Genomic DNA, 20,151 nt, shown 5'->3' with positions numbered 1-20,151 from the left:
CTGAATGCTTTTAAAGTAGACATGAGGCTTATTCAAACTAATTAAGCTGGATTTAAGAACTCACAGTTCTCAAGTAATTCTTAATTACAGGATCACAGGAGGATTCAAGTCAGAGAGGACTTTAGGAGATCTCTGAGCAGCAGCCTCCTTCACAAAGCAGGGTCAGCTATTGTCTGGGTATTTTGGAAAAGTAAAGATGACTGAAAATACTACCTATGAAATTTTAGTTTTAAACATGTGTGTCAGAGCTCATATAGCCTTTAAGAGAAAGCCTAGAACCCAATCTAATGAATTTATTTATAATTCCATGACTATAAGTTGTTTTTTAGAACAATTTGCAGCAGAATTGTATGTCTTTCACCTGGTGTAAATTCAGCATCAGGCCCTCAGTGCAGTACAACAGCATTCCATGGCTGAGAGCAGGCAGGACAGACAACAAGCTTCAAATTAAACAGCAGCATGGCACTGGTTGTATATCTTTCATGTACTTCTTACCTACACTCAGGAAGCCCAAGGCAAGGCAGAAGGACACATTTGTCCCAGAGTGCTGGATCTGCAGGTTGCCAAGGCAGTGACAGGTTCTGCACCCATATACAGCAGTAATTTTGCTATCTGTAGATTTTTCTTGATGTTTATTGGTCGCAATAATATTTGTGATGTGGACCTTGATTCCTACAGAATTAATCACTAGTAGACCTGCAGAGAATGGTTTCCCTCAAAGTGGTTTTTTCTGTAGTACACATAACCATCTCCATTTTTCCTGAGAAAGATAATCAGCTCTTTTCATTTCCCCAGTTTATTATGGGTTCTTTGCCCTGTACCTTGGTCTGTTTGTGTAAAGTCTTATGGTGTGGTAGTTTTGGGGTTCCCAGGACGAAGGAGGAATGATTGAATCTGACTCCATGTTCTTAGAAGGCTAATTTATTATTTTATGATCTTATGTAATATCAAAGACTGCTATACTAAACTATACTAAAGAATAGAGAAAGAATACAGACAGAAGGCTACAAAGAATGATAATGAAAACTCCTGACTCTCCTCCAGAGTCCGACACAGCTGGACATGATTGGTCATTAAGTTAAAACAATTCACATGAGACCAATCAAACAATGACCAGTTGGTAAACAATCTCCAGACCACATTCCAAAGCAGCAAAAGCAGGAGAAGCAATCAATAATTATTGTTTTCATTTTTCTCTGAGGCTTCTCAGCTTCCCAGGAGAAGAAATCCTGGCAAAGGCATTTTTTCAGAAAATATCACGGTGACATTATGGGTCTTTGTCCATGGCTTCTGAACGGAGCTATGAGGTCATATCATAGACTTCTGAGGAGAACAAAAGGTGCTTTTGGAAGAGCTCTGTGTTGAATTGTTTTCCTTCAGAATGAGGTAGCAATGTGCTTCACAAGTGAGCTTGGTACTTGGTGCCAAAATGCTGTCAGCCATGGACAGATCTACTATAGTATGAAGAAAATAGGGGAAAAAAGATCAAGGTTTTTGGAATATTTGGGCTCGTGGGACTTTAAATTGGGTATGCAAACTTGGCCACGAAATTATCAAAAACTGTAGCCTTAGCTCAAAACTTCTCAACAGGTGTTATTAAGCTCTGTTTTAAACAGTGCTGCTTGCCTGTGACACCACTTATTGTTAAAGATGGATGGTGACAGGAACAGAAACCACACTGTGAGGTACTTCAGGAGCAGCAGCTACCAGCATGTCTATGCTGTGCTGGTCGAGGCTCAGGGTAACACCACCGTGCACACCAGAGCTGCCCCTGCACTACCTCTCCTGTTATGCCTAATTATTTATTTAGGATACCTGCTGACCTCATACAGAATGTTTACTATGCTTGTGAGGGTTTTATCTATAAATAAAAAAACCCAGAGAGTGTTGCTTTTTAAAAATTTTGTCAGGGTTTTTTTAAAAATTTTGAGGTTTCCAACCTCAGACGCTTTAGAGCACAGTATCCCAAGCTTTGTAGCTGCCACTGTAGCTGAATGGAGAGCTTGGACATTTTAATATTTCCTTCTCCACAAGCAGATCAATGGAGAACAGTTTCACATATCTTCATTTATCTCAAAAATTTAATGTAAAAACACTTACAGTTGCACAATGTCTTAATGTTTATATGCTTTAAAATCTACCCAAAAAAGTCTTAAAAAAATACAGGCTAATAATTTCATGCAAGAGTCATGCATGAAGTTATTTTTAAAAAATATACATTAGCTGAGCAAAAATGACCTTGTCATTCAATTAGGGCTTAGCTCGGTGCCAGCATTACTCAAGCAATGATAGATCATGTGGACCTTGATTGTATCTTAGAGAATTAGGTTGCCCAAAGATCATCCTTATCCTCTGTCAATAGGGAATGAGAGCTCAGGGCTGTATAAATAGTGCAAAGGGAATGCTGCACTGAAGAGTGTAACTTGGAAATAAGCCTTGGAAATAAGCTGTGCCCACATGGATAACCAGGCCTTTCTGAAAAGCTGTTCTCTCTCTTCATATCATGCATTGTCACTGGTAGGCATATGGAGAGAGGAATGAGTAACCAGTAGCAAAAACCATGTGTGTGAGCAGACTTACCTGCTGCAGTGTAATTCTGTCACTCTTGGCCTACTTTCAGTTCTCTTCAGAAGAATTCCAGAAAATCAGATGGATTTTAAGCCATGGACTGATTACACAGCCACCAAGCCATAAGGGTAAAGCACTCTATAGCTATCCTCAAGAATCCATTAATGCCCTGCTGAAACATGATCTACACTGATTAAAGGCGATTAAAATGGAGAGGGAGAGGTCTTTAGGTTGTAATGCACTGAATTAAAGAGATCAATAAATGAAGCAGGGTGATCTGAGAATCAGCCTATACTTGCAAATGCTTTAGTTCAGCTTCACTGGGAGAAACGGCATCGTGGATTCTACCCATCAACTCCATGGGAATCAGATCAATTTAATAGGTTTACAGGGAGGGTGGGGAGGTTAGCGCTGTTAATGGAAAAATACTGACAACTGTATCAAATGCTGCTGCTAATTTGAAACATTAGCAAAGTGTTCCAAAGTAGTGTTTCACCTTAATTGCCTGTGGGAATAATTTAGCTGTAATTGGAGAGTAGCTTAAAGTTATGTGCATTTCTGAAACTCAAGAAGGAAAAGGAACTCGGCAAGGAAGAAATGCCCATCTATTCAGTCTATAGGGAAACCATTAACTTGGCAAAAACACGGGTGAAAGTTCAGTGATTGAGCAAGCTGACAGCGTGGAGTGAGAGAGTAGGGGAACGGAGAAGAGGGCAGTAAACCATCCTGGACTTCAGAGACAGGGTTTACACTGAAATCAGTGTTGTGCTGGTGAAGCACAGCAGAAGCATTTGTCAGACAAGACAAAAGAGAGATGAATGGAAGTAACAAAGAGGCCCCTCGGATAGTCCAATGAATTGTGAGAGCTCACAAAAGACACGCAGGGTTGAATGAGGATACTGAAGAAAAGTGATCCTAGGTCATATGTGCTGTTCTTGCAAGGTACAATCAGCCCACCAGGATGTCAGCTCTTGCTGCCTGGGAGATAGTGCCCTTGCTAAAGTTTTCATTTTGCTCTATGCCCAATCTGGGAATCCCGCAGGAGCCTGTTACCCAGGGAGCTCAGTGCTTCCTAGATGTGGACAATATCTGTGAGGTTTCTGACTTGGAGTACCCAAACCTATTATATTCTGCTGGGAAACAGTTACATTCTTTCTTGTAGCTGAGAAAGGGAAAAGAACAGTTCAAAACAGTTTTTTGCAACTGCTTAAAGTCATCAGTTGGGCTTGACCTGTTTGATAGTAGCGCTGGTACCACATTCAAGGAGGAGTTATTACTGCAAGGGCATATTTGCTTATTTAGAAAATGGGAAGGAAGTTGAGAATGACAGAGTGCAATTTTTGATGGGGGACTCAGCTATCTGGGTTTTTTTCCTTTTTTTTTTTTTTTTTCCTAAGTACTGGTGCTGGTCACTCTTAACAAGCAAGACATTAATAAGCTACGAGAACACTGGGAAAAAGCACTGAGCTTTGCAAACATGCAGTCTTTAACCTAAACATGTTAGTGGTAAAGGAATTAAGGTGGCCTTGAAATTCCAGATGTCTTTTACTCTACATATTTTATTATACACAATGTCTTTTAAAAGTAGTGTTTTCTACAAGCTCAGAAAGAGAATCTACAGCAAATTTACATGGAATAACTGGAGTAATAAATACTTCAAAGTTGTTCTAAAGATCATTCCAGATGAGAAAGTGATTAGCTGGCAGAGGTTTCTTAACATCCTGAAAACAGAGATTAGTGTACAAGAGTGTGCTGCTGGGATTATTCATCATTCAGCCTTCTACCAGAGATAAGGAATATTGCTTTGAGAATACCTTATCAAAGAAATGTCATGTCATTTCTACTCTTCTCACGTTCTTTTATTGACAATGGCAACTGCTTTGAAAATAACCAGTCTTAAATGCATAGGATTTTACATAATTTTATAATTTTTTAAAATCTAAAATGGGAGAAAACACTGCAGAATGACTCCTCATTATTTTAGACCCTCTAGGTCCAAAAGCCATTGACAGAGGGCACTTCATTGGTTACAGCATCAGCAGAGACCATCCCAGCACTGCGGCCACAAATGCAGTGTCACAGCCTGAAATCTGCTCAAATATTTCTCTCAGGATTGGCCAGACTCTGAAATGCTGAGATGTGGAAGTTAGCACATCTTTCTAATTCAGAGATCAAATTGAATTAATTAACCAGCATAAGACATCCTTTCTTCTCCATTCTCAAATGCGACTGGAGGGTTAGGGTGAACCTGTATTGTACTGTACACACGCAGAAAAAGATGAAATTATGGATAAGATTCCTGCTGTCTCTTACCCTGCCAGCTTCCACAAACTATTTGCTTTTTTTTTTCTTCAAGCCCAAACCCCACAAAAAGACAAATGAGCCTGCATTGCACAAACTTGTTTCAAAGATGCAGCACAAGCCAGGAAAGCATGCAATGAAATAAGGCTAATTTCAGGTTTATCTTTAAAGATCTAAACCTCCTGACAACATTGCACCATCTGAAGTAATTTCCCAGTCCTTCGTCAGATTCAAGCCAGGAACCCTGCAGATTTGACAGCTGCACAGGAGCCAACAGAAAGTGTGCCTGAAAACAGTCTGAGGTATTGAAATTGTCGATTTTTTCCAACAGTCCTATAGACTGGTCTGACTTCAGATAGGTGCCAGCTTGTTTCACATCTAAGTGGCTGTCAAGGAGGTGAGAATTTGGCAGTTTTGTCTCATCATGTGTTACTTTTTTGCCTCCCTTTGCAGTCTGGGAGAAGCCCCATAGCAAACAGAGATTAAGATGGCATTTTAAGTCTAATTGACTTGGAAAATTTTACTAATAGGACCAACTCATGAGACACTCGGCAGTTTGATATCAAAAAGGAAGCGCACAGTGTTCTTTCCTTTCTCGCCTTTTCAACAGACCTCTAGTTTATTTAAATATGTTAAAACTTTTGTAACTTTTGATTGCTACTTAATGTGAACCATTCCTGATTCACCCAGGAATGGGAAGTGATTTGTCATTACCAGGCCAGCATTCTCTGCATCATGTGCTCTCTTGCAGTGGCACAGGCTTTGTGTAATGAGAAATCTTCCAAAGAGTAGGAATGGGTGAACTGATCACCCAGAGCCATAGCCTGTAATTGGTTCTGATTTTCTTTTCAAGGGTTTTAATTTTGATGTTGTTGTTGTTTAGGTTTTTTTTTTTAAGGGGGGAAAAAATTCTGGCCTCAGACTTGTCTTCCTGAGAGCACATTTGTTAATCTAAAATATCAGCAGATGACACAAACCCAAATCACAACAGGATGCATTTTCAGTCAGCATGCAAGAGCAACTCAGGTGTGGTATGTACCATCATGTAACAGCCAGTAAATAATTGCAGAAAAACATCAGTGAGCCTTAGGCAGGTGAGTACCAACTACTTCACAGAGCAAGCACTGTCCTGTGGTGTGACAATCTCCATGGCATGGTGTGGCTCAACCCCATTTACTGGGAAAGAGTTATGCTGCTCTGCATCACCTGAGGACTGGGCAGTGCAGGCTGCCCAACAGCTGCTAGAAGCAAAAGGAGAATTGACCACGTTTCTAGAAGCTGAAGTGAAAATCTCTTGTTGCAAACACAGGTACTTATATGGCCAAATTCAGACAAGAACCATTTCAGTCGGAGAGAGAGAATTGCAAATGATGGTGATTTCTGAGTAGGGGTAATCACCTAGGAGACAGCTTCCTCACGGGTTAGTAAACCAGCAGGGGCAATGGCAGCAGTAGCAAGAGGTTAAGGCCTCTGATCCTTGCTGTTTGCAACAACTAGAGGATACATCCTTCTTTTTGCTGGACATTTACATCCCACTGAGTGGTAACTTCTGTGTCAGTCTGCAAACCTCTAGGCAGAGTGCTAGTTAATTTTTTCCCAGAGATCACTGCAAGATGAGCTACACAAATACAGATCTCAAGGAGAAATAATTGTACAGAAGAGACCATATTTCAGAATTATTTAAAGACCTTTAGTTGCAGAGGGGTACTTGTGGGTTTCTTATTTTCACTGTCAGTCAAGTTGATACCCAAATGAACTACTTTTTTGAGTAAAACCTCTTATCTCTTCCACAAAGGACAGAAAGACTCCTGAAACATCCTGAAATGACAAATGCAAGGATGTAGTACCTCCAGCTTAGTAACTGCTGTCCCCTCTGTGTAGATTTGAAGCTGTAATGAACAATTACAATAAGGGAAATACATGCCAAGTAACGTTGGGAAGGAGCATCTGTGGGATTCTCAGGACAGTTTGACATTGCCTGGACAGAGTTTCAATTAACTGAGAAGCAGAGGAATCGGTGTCAGAGGGTACTGCATATTTCTTATGGGAAGTGTAAATTCCGTGTGTTGAAAAGGGGAAACACGATTGAGAAACAGCAGTCTGCAGTCAACAGAGATGAGAAAGGAAATCATGGCTGCTTGGCATTCCAGACATTTAAACAAATGGGAATAACATTTCTAAGCAATAGAGAGATAGAAGAATGAAAAGCATGAGGAAATGGCATACTGTGATTTAAAAATAGCCTGGCGCAAGCCAGGACAGCCCTGCAGAGTGTGGAGGGAGCCGTGCAGCTGCAGGATCACTTCTGCCTTACATGACTTGTGGCATGCGCCAGAGCTTGAGTTCTTCCTCCACCCCAAATCTGGGAACTTTAATGGAGCACTGCTGATGAGGATAGAGGGCCAAGTTATGTAGTTAGAGAAGAGTCAAGACACATGTAACTTCAGGCTCTCTGGGATGGAAGGGGAAGACAGTGCAATTTCAAAGGAATCACTAGTGTGGAAAGAGTATGTGGAAATTGCAAGTTCACAACTGGAGCTATATAAAACTTGGCCCTTGTTCTTTTCAGAGATTTGCTGTTTTCTCTTTTATGTCAGCTCATGCAGGCTTGCACCCTCTGGCTTTTCTTTTGTGTTCTGGGAATTGAATAAGCCCTGGAAGTAGTGAGAATCATCTGGTCTCACAACCTAACCATGCAAAATCCCCTGGCTGGAGTGGTTTTGATGTGAAATCATAAATCAGTCCAGGTCCACACAAAGGGTTTCTGAGCTGCAGCAAAATTTAGACAAATGTGAATTTGTTTCTTTAGTATTTTTATTTTAGTTTTCCTCTTAATTTCATCCCTTCTGTGTTTTTTTCATTAACACACATCTGGAAATTTCATAAGCTGTATTAATGGATTATTATCTTCTCCCTCTCTCCCTTCTCTTGGTGTATAATTAACTTTTCCTTTTGCTGTCTCCTTTTCTGTTCCACACACAAATGCACTTGGAAAAAGCCTCAAGGAAGATTGTTGTTAGAAGAACTACAGTAACCTTAGGACTCAGAAAAGAATGTATTCACAGGTCACATCAAGTAAGGAGCTGAAGTACCCCTGTCTGTGAGGTCTAATTTTGGTATGTTTGATATATCAACTGATCTTATAATGAAAAAAAAAAAAAGTAATATTACAGTTTTGCATGAAGATCATGAGGAATAAATATATTCCTTTAGGTAGACCGTTGACCAGTCATTAATTTTATTTTTTGCTTTTCTTATTGCCACAGTTCCATCAACCTCAAAGCTCAGACGCTTACACTGCACATTCAAAGAGCCAAGAGGAATAAAGTGGTAGATCTAATATATTTTTAAAAAACTTTTAACAGAGACCTTTAGAGAACTAGAATTGCAGTAGAGATGCCTAAAGAGTTTGAGGTCTGTGAGCAAACACAGCATCAGCAGTCCTGTTCCAGTGGATTTAGAAGCCATGTGTTAATGAATTGTATGCAGAGAGAGTGCAAGGGGGTGAAAATAGGTGGGGGAAAGACAGACACTAAGTTGCCAGTGGCTCAGTGCTGGGCCCAAGATCTCTGTTGCCTTTCCAAATGCTAAGTCATACAGTCAAAATATTTTTGTTGACTTTCTGTGTATTTTTAAGAACCTGTTACAGATTTTATAAAAATAGGTAACACAAAAAAATTTACAGCTGTCAGAACATATTTTTAATGCAAAATTTCGTTATACCAAGGTCTCTTCAGACAAACCAGTGTGTTTTATAGCCATCATGTTTCTATTTGTCTGATATATAAGGCTGGTGCTGATGTATGAAGAGCAAGAAGAGTAGATTCCTATGAAGAGCAGCCCAGAGCCAAAGTCCTACAAATCTCCCTTCTAAGAACCCTTTCCACAGCTATATCTGTAATTGCTATAGGTTCTCTATTTTTTTAATCAGTCTCTTTCATTAGGTTTGGGCAGTTTTGTCCCTCTCTTTTCCTATTTGAAAAGACAGAAGCAGGAATGTGTCTGGCAGACTGGGATGATACTTTAACAGAAAAACCAAATTACGCTTTGGAGCTTTGTGGCTTAGCACAGATTTTTCATTTTGTAAGGAGATGCTATTTTTGTATTACTGGTCAGGCTTATATTCCTGGTTGTTGGGCAGGGCAGTTCAAATTCCCTTTGATTCTATATTACTTGATGTTTAACTACCAGTTTTGAAAGATTGTTTGGTCCTGTAATTTTTTCTCCATCTTTTTTTTGGGCATTCATTATTATTTCTTAGCCATCACACATTACACTGTGAGGCACAATCTTCCCCCCCTTATACTTCAACAATGCAAGGACAATAATCATGATAATATCTTCCTTCTTGCAGTAGACTATGTCAAAGGTGTTTTTCTAACCTTTCTAAGTCTGGCTTAGTAAAAGAGTAAAGAAAAAAGCTGTTTGGGGTCGGTCAAGCCCTACAGCAAACTTTATATCTGCGTGCAGCAATGGGACTAAATCAGGAAGAAACATCTTGTAAATGCTGGCACTGAAAAATCCTTCTGTGTTTAATTCATCCTGCTTCCCCAGCATCTTTCAGCTTGTGTTTGTTGTGGTTTGTCCTAAGACCTCCATGCTTTCTTTGCACCTGCAAAAAAAAGTAAGCCACTGGTGGCCAGAGCTCTCCTACACTGAAGTGTAACTACAACTGAAACATTTGGGAGCTTGTTGCCTACTGTTGTTTTGTGGGGTTTTTTTTTTTTAGTGGGGGTGGAATGAAAGATTGCACAAAGTTTGCGAGTTAAACTGAGTTCTTTGAGCTGCTAAAGCATTTTGAACCTTCTCATTTACTTATTCACTGGAGGAAGACACAAGACACTTACCTACAATAAAGGCATTTATAACACATGTCAAACTGCCCAGGGAGAGTCCTTCACTTTTCTCTTTGTAATTCAAAACAGCATTTGCATCCTTGCTGGAAGTGGAGCCCTCCTCAACTTTCCCTCACTCTGGGGAAAGGAAGTGCTGAAGGATGGAACAGTTAAGCATACATGAACCCAAGCATCTCCTGTGCAGAGAAATTTCACAGGAGAAAGGCATCTGTTCTGCTGAAGTAGCTGCTCTCCAGAGTTGATATTTAAAGCTGCAGGCTGTCTGTCACTCTTTTGAGATCTTGTTTTTCCTTCCTTTCTTGTTTTGAAGGAGCTAACACCATCCTATAACCCAGATAACAAAGACCTATGTAGGGTTTACCATATAATAAGTGCTATGCAAAGCTGTTTGCAAAATTCTTCATATGCGTATTAATTTTATTAGAATAACAAAATCCTTTTAGAGTAGGTTTGATTTGTTCTTGTTGTTTGCTTGTGAGTTGGTCCTTACTAATGCCTTAATACAGGAGGGGAAACAAATATATTTTTATTTATCTTGAACTCAGACCTCAAGCTCAGTAATATTAATATTAGTTCATAATGGTAATATTGCTTCATTGGCCCAAATCTACCTGGATCAGGGGTACATAATATCAAATAAAAACATCACTTGCATGTCAGTAAGAAAGCAAGAAGCTCTCTGAGCATGTCCTACCTGTGTTTACATGTCCAGTCCAGTACACCACCAGTAGAGCATTGGTCAAGCATTTCCCACTGACTGGGGCAATGCAAAGAGCATTTATGTCTCTTACTCAAAAATTCACCCACATTTCCTCTGTCAATGTTGATGTAATTTAGGTTAAGATTAGTGCAATTTCTCATTAATTAGGAAGATCTATTCCCTTCACCCTGTCAGACAGGGTTATAAAGGGTTGCCACACCTTCCCAGTGCTGAGAGTTATCTATTTATATCCTCCTGTGTCCTGCACTATCACATTTGACTGGCTCTATTAGTCATCTGTGCAACTAAAGTTATTAGAGTTTCATGACATTATGCATTTCTTTAAGCTCAGATGTAACGTTTGATTCAATGACTGATGCAATTTACCACTCAGTTTTTCAGAATGGCTTAATAACAACCTGCATGAAGAAGCAATCCACTTTTGTTGGGGCTCATTTGTACTGATGTAATTATATCAATATTCCTCTTTGCAGTCTCAGGAGAAAATAATGTAAAGGAATTCATACTTCTTGTTTTCAACTGATAATTTAGAATATTCTAGTCAACTCTCCTTTTTCTTTCTGAACAAATCACTTACATTTTGCATCCTAATATGATGGTTTGAACCATGCATTTACTTTTGACTTAATTGTCATTTCACTATCATATCTAGCCTCCTTTATGGTTTAGATTTTGGGGGTTTATTTTAGTTTAAATAACCAAGAACCAATTCACATATCCTTTAAATATGAATGTTACTTTTAAAAAGTAATATAGTCAGTGAAGATAATAAGATCCCATGAAAAGGTACTTGATTGAGAGTGAAGAAATCTAGACTTCGTTTGCCATCTTCTGTTGACCACTTGGGAAGCTTTTAACAAGCCACCATATCTCTTTGTACTCGTTTCTTATTCCACTCTGAAGAGAAACTGAGGCACAGTTGTGATTTCTTTCCTTTTAAGTGTGAGGGAACACAAACCTTTTTTTGTGGTTTTATAATACAAACAAGCAAAGTGTGATAGTCCAGTGTCAAAATACTCACTTTTCTCTATTGGGAGAAACAGTGGAGAGCCAATTAAGTTGAACATATCACCTTACATGTGTGATTAACAGGACCAACACAAGCATTCCTGGGAAAACATTTTTCACATCAGTAACTCACAAGTCTCTCAATTGTTAATCAGACGGACAGTCACAAACTTCCTCACAATAAAGTCCATCTGATCTTGCTTGGCCTGAGTCTCCCATGAACCTCAGAAAAGCTATAGCATGAACAATGAGCTGAGAAAGAGACAGAAGGTGCAGGCGAGCCCAGAGGAGCTTGGACACTAGGGCTGCCTGCCCAGCAGCTCACAAAATAAGGGTTCTCCTCAGCAGCAGCACTGCAGAGAAGAACACCTGAGAGCAGCTCTACCGAGAACTGTGGGGATTTAGGTTACCTCCCCCATCCTTCCTTCCCAGACTTGAGCATTGTTCCTCTGCTTTGTCTCAGTTCTTTGCTCTGAACCAAGGGGAGAATTTTTACAATAGAATAATCAGTTAGTAGCAGCTACAAAAAGTCCTTGGAAACCACTGTTTACCACCTGTCATGGCTGGCTCCTTTCAGGAGGGCATGTTGGCTGGCTGGAATTATGGGGATCCTCCTGAACTTCACACAGATTTGTGCCCTGTGGCAGAAGGCAGCATGAGCTTGAGGCCTTCCTGCCCCACATCCTCTTCTGAGTCTGCAAGTTGGGGGCTGACCTCCAGGTCACTGCTCTTTCGAGCTTTGGGAAGCCTCACAATGCTGAGCAAGCCCCTCTTGCCCAAATCCCAGCTGGTGACCTGTAAGTGAGAGGTGCTGCAGGGGGGAGGTGGGGAGCTGTCTACTGTCACTCTGGAAATGGGATCTCCTCTGACCAGATTAAGCTCCACAATCTGGTTTCAGTTTTCTCTTTTGTAACAGTAATCCATGTTGTCAACTTAGATTATAGACCTGAATGGTCAGATTATGCTGTCAAAGGCTTATTTCTGAGAAACTCTGTTGAACAAACCAGGTGTTGCACCTCCTCTTGTTCTTTCCATAGCTCTTCCAGCTGATATTTTACACCCTGCTAAGACTGAAGATGGCCTGAACCAGACTTGAGCAGCAGAGAGAAGGACTAACATGCCTCCCAGAGTGAAGGATTGCTGGAGCTGAGGTTTTCACACCAAAAGCAAATTTACACAGATATATCTTTGAACCACATGCTGGGCTTGGGACCAAGCAACAGATATAGCACCTCTGAGTTTTTTCTCTATTTGGTAATTGAATTTAGATACCTTGAACTTCAGGAAAATTTGAGTTTGGGTTTTAAATACCTTGGGATCTGAAGCACCCTGGACTACTGGGAGATGATGTCATGAGCCCAGCAGACAAGTGTGTAGCCACAGTGAGCTGCGGAACCCAGGCTTGTGGTTTCCAAAGGGCCCACCTCCAACCTTTTATGCTGAAGTCTAATTAATTCAGCTGCAGACTGAATTACTGCAGCTCTGAATCTACTCTGTCCTATACAATTTCATAGAGCATTGTACTGTTCCAAGGCTCATTTGAGCCTACAGTAATATTTTAGCGGTTGGAATGGGTTTTTGCTCCAGCTACTTAAAAGGCATGTTGTGGCAATGAGTAGGTGGGGAGTATTTAGCTGTAATGAAAATATTACTGTTCTTGATCTGAGGAGCTGAAGCAAGAGGAATCAGAGACACAGAAAACCACCAAATGAGGCAAGGAGGGAAGGAGATGAAGGGGAAGAAGGAGTGTTTCCTTGATGTAGGTCTAGTGAGTTTACAATTCCAAGACAGAAGTACTTCTGGAAAGACAATACATGGATGAAAGGGCACGGACCCCTAAGCAGGATGGTGCTATACAACTGCCACACTGCTTAGTAAATAATCATGACAGAAACGTTACCTAGAGGACTGGGCAATGGCTGCTGCCCAGTGCTCCCTTTGCTGGGTCCTAGGCAGCATGTAGCTGGGCTTGTTGACCTGGAATGTTCTAGGACCCTATGAACAAAAGTGGACATTGCCCATTGCCAGGCAACACAGCTAAAATATTTCAGATTCCCAGGTGTCCCATTTTTATATTTTCCAAAATAAGTTGTCAGGTTGTTACACTCTAAGGTTTTATTATAAGCTGTGGTATTCAGCAGGGATGATGTCAGATTCACTGTGAATAAACTGTTTCAGAGGTCTACTGTCCACTATATCATTTTAAACCTTTTACCTTTCATCTTACAGCTGGAAAATGTTTCCAGTGAATGCCAAGAGCCAAGGGCTTAGTGAAAGGAGGGCACAGCTGGTTCCACTGCAAAACATGTGAAGCAGAGTGGTACACTAAAAAAAGAAAAAGCAAAACCAATGGGTTAAACATTAACTAACACTAATTAATCACTAAAATGATTTTCATATCCGAGTGCTTTGGAGAGGAGTATCAATATGAAAAGCTTTGGCTGAAAGAGAGACACAGGAGACACACTGGCATCTGAGACAACTCTCATCAAATTGTGACCATGACAAGGCCCACATCCAGCTTGCTGTGTGCAATCACTCACTTGTAAGTGCCACAGCTCCGTGCCATGGGGCATGCACACAGGCCACATGGCTGTACATCTACTTCACACTCACAGGGAGGTGTGTGTGCCTTGGACTTGGGGTTCTTGTCACTGCTGCGCCTCTTGTGTAACAGCAGCTTCACTCTGAGCAGAGAGTCCTCCTCCTCCCCCTTATATTTTGTTGCTAATTGCAAACATGAAGGACTGACATTCTGATGCCTGCTTTTTCAGCTTCCTCAAGTTCACACTTTCAGGCACTCTGCTTCTAAGCTGCTGCCTTCTTTCATGGGTGTTTCCATGTGAATAGTTTAGACTAGTCCACCTAGTAGCTTTCATGCTATGGACACCCATGGTGGGTTTTTTAGCCTTTTTTTTTACAATTATTAGTTCCATACTCATTTTGGAGTAGGCAAAAAGAAGAGAACATACAATGTGGGGAACACTTAGCTGTTTTTGCCTAGAAGAATGCTAGGAGACCTCATGTCTACTGAGGGCTGAGACCACACATATTTACAAAAGACTAATAAAGTGTTATTTTATCAAAGAGTAGATTTTCCTCCAGGTAACTTGTTCTTTTGCAGAGCTCTACTCATCCAGCATAGAGCATTGTCATTCTGTCCATAGAGGGTATTGATGTTAGTTCTGATTGTTGCTTTTTTTATGAGAATTATTTGGCTCTAAAAGGATGCAGTCTTTTGTCCACCTCTGTTTCCCTGCCCATATTAGCAATAAGTGCAGAATAAGCCAACTGTGGCAAAGCATTGCCTCTGCAGCCCACAGCAAGACAAACATGTTTCTTTTTGTAGCAGCTGGGGAAGAGACCCCTGGACAAGTTTTTGTTCCTGATTCTCCCAACACTCCCGCCATTCAAAAGCTAGGCCACATCTAGTCTCTGACCTGTTTGTCACTCCCCCCCAGCCCACCAAAGTGTTGTGAACATCTCCTGTCCTAGCTGGTTAAGGGTCTCTAATTAGTGCTATAATAGTTAGGCAATGAATGAACCAAACCTGCATCATAATGAAGATAAACATTGTTAGTGAGTCACTCTGCAGCAGGGATCCAGTGCTGCTGAAGTGGTTTTTCCCCAGCAAGCTGCAGCTGGTTGTAACTGGGGTGTATCTTTTATATGCTCTGCCTTAAGGGCAAATTGCTTCAAAGAGGACTTTGCTGCATGGCTGGAGAAAACAATCATTTATTTGCAGTTTTCCTTTGAAAGGGATGAGTCTAAAATATCCTTCTCTGACTGAAGCAAAGTAGTACCTTCAAGGTCAATCCCTTTCTTGCAGTGGCAATTTTCAAAGGAATTGCTGGATTTGTCCATGCAGGGCACACACTGAAGGGGGTGTGTCTGTGCCCCAGGCTGCAGGCAGCTGCGTGCCCACAGAGTGAGCAGGGCTCCCATGTCACCAACCACAGCCCATTTTGCCATTACTAGTGGAAGGCACAATGCATATTAACACCTCTCTGATTGCTGGATAAAGCTTTTCTAGGGTGAGGCTCAAACCAGTAACACTGCACACAATTGACTTGGGTTAGTGGTTTACCTCAAAAAATGGAGGAAATAATTTAGCTCTTTAACCAGAAGATTACCACAGTCATAGTGGTTTTGCAGTAGCATGGATTTGGTGGATATTGCTTTTAGAGATGGAGAAAAGGAAAGTCCTGTGGCAGAACTCAGGGATTTCCATAATGGCCTTGAGTGGGCAGAAATTGTTGTGGGAATGCCAACATCCACAACCAGAGCAACCCAGCAGCAACTGCAAGGAAATCCACATCTTACCCACCTGCATGTTTTTTCAGGAGATTTATTTATGGCCTGAAGCTGTCTGTCATACCAAAATTTCTACCATTGAAGATGCAATTTGGATGAGATCAGTCAGGTTGATGCTCTGAGGATTGCAGTGGACACCCCCACAGAGGGTGGAGGGGCTGCACGGCAGTGAGACACAGCAGGTAGAAAACATCAGGTAGAAAACTCTGTCCTGTTTCGCATGATGGGAGTCTCACTTAGGCAATAAGCAGATGCCTACAAGTCCTGGCAGACCACCACCACACTGTGGATTTTGGGAATGTGAGAGCCTGCAGGTCAGGGAGAAATGGGACTCACAACAGCTGTCTTTGTCTCGGTGAGTCTCATTTAGTTTTCTCCTCCTCTAGTTAGCAGAGAAACAGTTTTCTCTGTGGAGAGATGCAAAGGAGCTAAGTTAGGTTCTCACTCTGAACCTTCCTGTAGTGTGCCTTTTTTCTTCGTTGAGCTTGAGGAAACTAATTTCACAGGGTTTTCTGGCTCCTATTTACATCCCTAGTATCACCTGAGTTTCAGGTTGTATATACTTCATGTATCCTCTTGCATGTTCTCCAGGAGTAGGCTGGAATTTCTTGGGATTTGAAAGGTTTTACTGTGTTTTCACTTAGTAAAAAAAGTGGAATGTTGCCTAAATCAAAGGACCTTGAGACACAAAGGAAATAAACTTCCAGATAAAGCTGTGAGGAGACACAGATTGTGCTCCACATTGGCATGGAAACTCACCAATTACCAGGTTTGTAAATAATTTGGAAGTAAATTATGACACTTTTTATGCCTGATGATAGTGTTTTAGAGAGGCTGTGACAAAGTGGTCTGTTCCTTTATGAGTCCATACAATTTTCACACAGATGGCTGGCCCTGCAAACAGGATCTCTACACAGGGGGTGGAGAGAAGAGCCTCATGCAATTGGTGACACGGAGTAAGACAACTAATGAGCCTATAAACTCCGTAAGTATCTCTCCATCTTCATGACATACATTTAAGCCTGGTCAGGCCTAGTTACATATTGCATGGAAATGGCTGAATCATCCCTAGAAACCTGCAAGGGCAAACCTGAAGGAGGAAGTAAACCATTGCAGCAGCCCTGACACACACAGGAGAAAGGATCTCCAGATACCTGCTGTATGCAGAAGGAAGGTCCACCTCCAGTGTTGGAGAACAGCACCCCTGAAAGAGACTCTTGGGTCTGGCAGAGTAAGGAAAGACAACAGCTGCCATATAGGGAGAGCAGCAAGAGCTCACTGGGGCTTCAGGGACCCTCAGTGATCGAGGAAGGAGGACACTTTAAGCCCACAGAATATGCTTACAGTCCAGTTCAGCAGAGACACAGATCCCATGGCTGCACATGGCTTAAACACTGCTGAGATTTCGTCTGTCTGTCACTGAAAATCTCTGTAGAACAATGAAAAACTGAGATATTTAGTCAAAAGAAAATTACCTCCGAAAGGTAGGCAGGACATATGAGGTATGCTCCCCACAGTACCAGCTCCTGTCACAGTTGGCTCTCATGCAAACTAAAAGTGCTCTAGCATTTTACAGGAGGAGAAAAAAAGGAATTTCCAGGGAAGTGAGAAGATTCTTTAAGAGTCCCTCTGGAACAAGCATTATCTGTCTTAGCCATATGTGGTGAAAAGGATCCTAGCTTGTCCACCTCTGCTGTATCATCTACTCTACTCTAAAAATAGTCTTCCATCACTGAAAGAACTCCACTTCTGTTCCCAATCAATGTTTTTCCTGCCTTGAATTTGTGCAGTGCTGTCACCTCTGTCAGATGTGCAGGCAGAGCGAAACAGCCGTCTGTACTGACTAGCAGAGGGAATTAACTGAAACCAAAAATGCTGCCTTGTAGTGAGCAGAACACCTTGCTCTTCTCAGATTTCCATTTTTGTCTTGAGTTAAGCTGGATAACTTTTCTGCTTACCCATCTTACCAAGATTTGCAGGTACAAAAATATTTGCTCTGTCAGAGCAGAGAGCAGCCACTGTTTGCCACAGCCTCAATTCCTTGGAAATATTTTCTTGTGTCTTCCTATTCTCATCTCCTTTGGCTAAACTCCATCACAATAAGCCTTTGTAGTGCAAACACTTTAGTGTGACATGTTAGGATCTGTTCCACAGGGCCAATTTAGACAGAAAGCATGCTTGTAACTGTGTAATTGAACTGCACTGATATGCATGTGCCAGGGAACATTAACATTTTCTAAACTCTCAATGGTTTCACATTCATGGTATTTTTCCAGATGGATTGTAGCTGAAACTGTATCTTTAATGTCCTTAAGATACAGCACAGCAACCCATAAACTTATTGAGCTCCACAGAGCATTGGGTGGAAAAGCATTTGCTATGCCAGATTTCTCCACTAAGTATTTCTCTTGACAGTGGCATGTTGAAAAAACATGTAACTGTGAGATCTGGTAGTTGCAGTGCTTTCGGAAAGAAAGAACAGCGTCATGAGCAAAGGTTAACCTACAGTGATTGATTTACTTAAGTTTTAAGCAGTCATGCTGAACCTTTGGATAAATGTTTATTTAACATTGAAAATGTATTGTTCATTTTCATGACACAACAAACAAAGTCTCTGTATTTGCTGGGACATAGCAAGGTTAGCTAAGTTCTCAGAGCCCTAGTAGTAGTGAAGAATATGAAAACCTACTTTGCCATTTAGTGGGATAACACTTCACGTTAGTCTCCCATTTATGGGTTTGCTTGAAAAGCTGAGGAAAGGGATTGTTCCAAGCCGGGTGAGAGATACAAAAAAGTATCCAGCAGCAGAGCGTAGTGCTTTATAGGCCTGGTCTAACACCCGCTAATCCTCTTTTTAGTTGAATGTCAATGTAATTCATCAAAGTGTTAATTTTGGAAGGGGGAGGTTTGAGCATTATCCATGTCCTTTCTACCTCTGTCTGTCCAGTCTCCAGACTGGGTAACTGAGATATTCCCCTTGATTTCATCCACAGATCCTTCACAAACCAAGAATGCAACAGAAACATCCTGTGAGAAGGATCAGAGGGTGTCCTGTGCAGTGAAGGCAACTGGGAGCATTGAGTAGCCCCTCAGTATTGACTTGCTGTGGAATGAGAAGTTCTGTGGCACTGGAAAACAGAGACAGTGAATTTAATGCTGCAGTGAATTTAATTTAATTTAATTTAATTTAGAGTTGCCATTGAGTGCTTCTGGTATCTCCATGGCTTTTTGGTGCTATTTGTTTGTTTGTTTGTCTGTCTGTTTTAAGGTGAAGAAAAGTATGTCAAGGTAGAATGACATACAGCTCTCAGGGGACAGGCAATGTCAGTGCTGCTGACATCTGTTAGGATGAATACTAGAGTCTACCAGCCCAGAAGAATTTTAGGAACATGACCTAGGGAACTAAAGGACTATTTTCCAGGATAAGTGGGGCCAGACTCCATCATGAAGTCAAACACCCCAGATACAATCTAGCATGGACACATGCCACAGTGCAGACTATAAAGTATTCCTTTGACTTCACACTTTCATCATCTTCTTCAGGATAGCTGGAAACTGTGTCTGAAAAAAAAAATATCATGCCTGGGAAATTAGAAATCTTACTGTTGCCTGGCTGCTAGAAAATTGCAAGGTTATTGATAGTCCTGAAGGGGAAAGCGGGAGAGTTCTCTTCCCCAGCAGCGTGTTCTCCTTCTGTTGTCCATGTTCTTCAGTTTAAGATCAGTTGGGAAGGAAGAATAGGTGTCAGGACCGGATCCTGATTCTTGTCCAGCAGGACAATTCCTACTGTAGAATTATGGAGCAAGAGGGTGGCACCCAAGGCCCCAGAGTTGGCTTGTGATTGCACTGGTTCCAAATGCTTTCCCCCCAAATGTTTTTTTCTCTGCTTATGGGGACTAACCCAAATAGCTGCAGTTGTTTCCTCTTTGGAAAAAGTCAGTCTCTTACAGCACTGATTTTAAATCCAGGGTCGGTGAGTAGACTACTTTCAAAAGATTCATGAAAAACAATGAAGAAAAATCTTTCAATTTGACATTACCTTAGGTCTGCATTTCCCTTGGAAGTTGTCTTGAGTTCTCCACATCAATAAAAAAAGCTGAAAAATCACAGTTCTTGAGAGATTTTCTGTAACGTTCTGATTACAGGGCTGTTTGTTTCTGTTCTTCTATAGAGTCCTCTTCCGAGGGAAAAAGAGGGAAAAAGTAACCTAAATTAAGGTATCTGAAATAAATCCAGTAGATCCTTTTTAACTTTATATAAGACCCATATTTCCATTTAGGCCATTTTACATTCATTAGAGTCTACATGGGATTTACTCAATGAGTAAGTAGAGAAGAGCACAGATAATCCCTCCAGACCTTAGTCTGAAGTTCTTATTCAGGC

At 41.2% G+C, this 20,151-nt stretch overlaps 2 long non-coding RNA genes across 2 annotated transcripts; both read right to left on the bottom strand.

Moving 5' to 3' along the window:
* Nucleotides 1-9,668: 9,668 nt before the first annotated feature.
* On the bottom strand, nt 9,669-19,942 carry LOC135301369 (uncharacterized). The gene is made up of 3 exons (XR_010363127.1): nt 19,808-19,942; nt 13,670-13,779; nt 9,669-10,049 (listed from the first exon to the last, which is right to left on the bottom strand). It is a non-coding gene; the product is annotated as an uncharacterized LOC135301369 (long non-coding RNA).
* On the bottom strand, nt 15,793-17,929 carry LOC135301368 (uncharacterized). The gene is made up of 3 exons (XR_010363126.1): nt 17,736-17,929; nt 17,113-17,197; nt 15,793-16,175 (listed from the first exon to the last, which is right to left on the bottom strand). It is a non-coding gene; the product is annotated as an uncharacterized LOC135301368 (long non-coding RNA).
* Nucleotides 19,943-20,151: the final 209 nt, after the last annotated feature.

The sequence above is a fragment of the Passer domesticus genome, chromosome 5 (genome assembly GCF_036417665.1).
Source record: "Passer domesticus isolate bPasDom1 chromosome 5, bPasDom1.hap1, whole genome shotgun sequence".
NCBI classification, from domain to species: Eukaryota; Metazoa; Chordata; class Aves; order Passeriformes; family Passeridae; genus Passer; species Passer domesticus.
Note: the sequence above shows the minus strand (reverse complement) of the source record. Positions and strands in the feature narration are given on the sequence as shown.